Below are 1,440 nucleotides of genomic sequence, written 5' to 3' on the forward strand. Positions count from 1 at the left end.
TACTCACTACGCTGAAGCGATGGAATAATGCCCAAGACAAGGAAGCGCAGCGGCACTGCTGCCTACCAAAGCACAGCATCACCTCCAACCGCCCAGCTGCACGCAGCTATTTCCCTTAACGCAGCCATTTTCCTGAGACCACCCGAAAGCCCCCAGCACTGGGCTTGGCCATGCGCAGCCGCCCCCATGCGATGCAGGCGCTGCCTGGCAGCGGGCTGCCTTGGCCGGCTGTGACACAAAGACAGCAAAGGCAGGCTGTGCAGCAGGAGGACGCCTGACAGCAAGACGATCACTGGTGGAGTCATTCCTCAAGGTCTCTGAAATCAAATGTTTAACAGCATCAGGACGAACACCGTGTGCTGAGCAGCTGTTACTCCTTTCTCTCTCCGGGCAGCAGCCTCAGACGTCCTCTCAAGAAGAGAAAGCAGCAATTCAAAGACCATCTTCCAAACTCAGTTCTGCCACTTTACAGTATTCTCAGTACAGCAAGCAGTGGTATTCAAAGCTAAATACAACTTAACACCAGGAGAAAAACTAAATACAAACAACAAAAACCCCTAACAGGAGCAAAAGCAAGCAAAGGATTAGAAACAGGATCAGCCTAACCTTGTCTCACCCCCCATTTCCAGCAACGTTTTTTTCTTTTCACCCGCACATACGTGGATCTACTTGTCCTTTCAAGGCAGAGCTTGCACAACGACAACTCCACGCAACAGGATTACAGAATTATGCAAGGAGAGATGTATAGAAACCAGGTCCATGGGAGTGCAGAAACAATTAGGACTTTTCTCAGTCCAACAGACTTGCTTTTCTACTTCTACCATCATCAGGACACCAACAATTCCAATGTTTCCAATGCCTCCTTACTACCTACAATCCTTAGGAATGGGAAACACTGTACCTGTATATATAGTTTGTTCCCCACACAAAAGTTTGAATCAATTACTCACCTGAAGGGAGGCTTCCTATACACATAATTCCTAAAATCTCTTTTACCAGCCAATCGTATCAGACAGGAGCTCAAGACACCCGTATCCTTGCTGTGCAGCCAGAGAGCTTTTGCTCACACTTGAGGGAAAATAAACTTAGCTACTGAAATAGTTCGTTTTCCAATTTGTATGCAAAACTCTTATTTCACTACATGCATGCTTATAGCAGGCCAAGAGCACCGATCTATAAGTGAAGATATTTTAGTGTATTACACCAGTGAGTGCTTTTACACACACCCCCACCCCCACCCCCACCATTTTCTGAACTGTCCTGTGAACAGACGCTTACCAGAAAGGGGTGGTGCTGTCAACTAGAAGAACACCGGAGATGAAGGGAAGGCACCAAAATTCAGTTTCCAGTGTTGTTTTTTCCTGTACCATATGAACATGACCAGAGCTGAGACAAACGCAGGGTGAGGACACCAAGGTAATGCTGGCACAACGACGGAAC

This window comes from Aythya marila (genome assembly GCF_965140915.1).
Source record: "Aythya marila genome assembly, chromosome: 9".
Lineage (NCBI taxonomy): Eukaryota > Metazoa > Chordata > Aves > Anseriformes > Anatidae > Aythya > Aythya marila.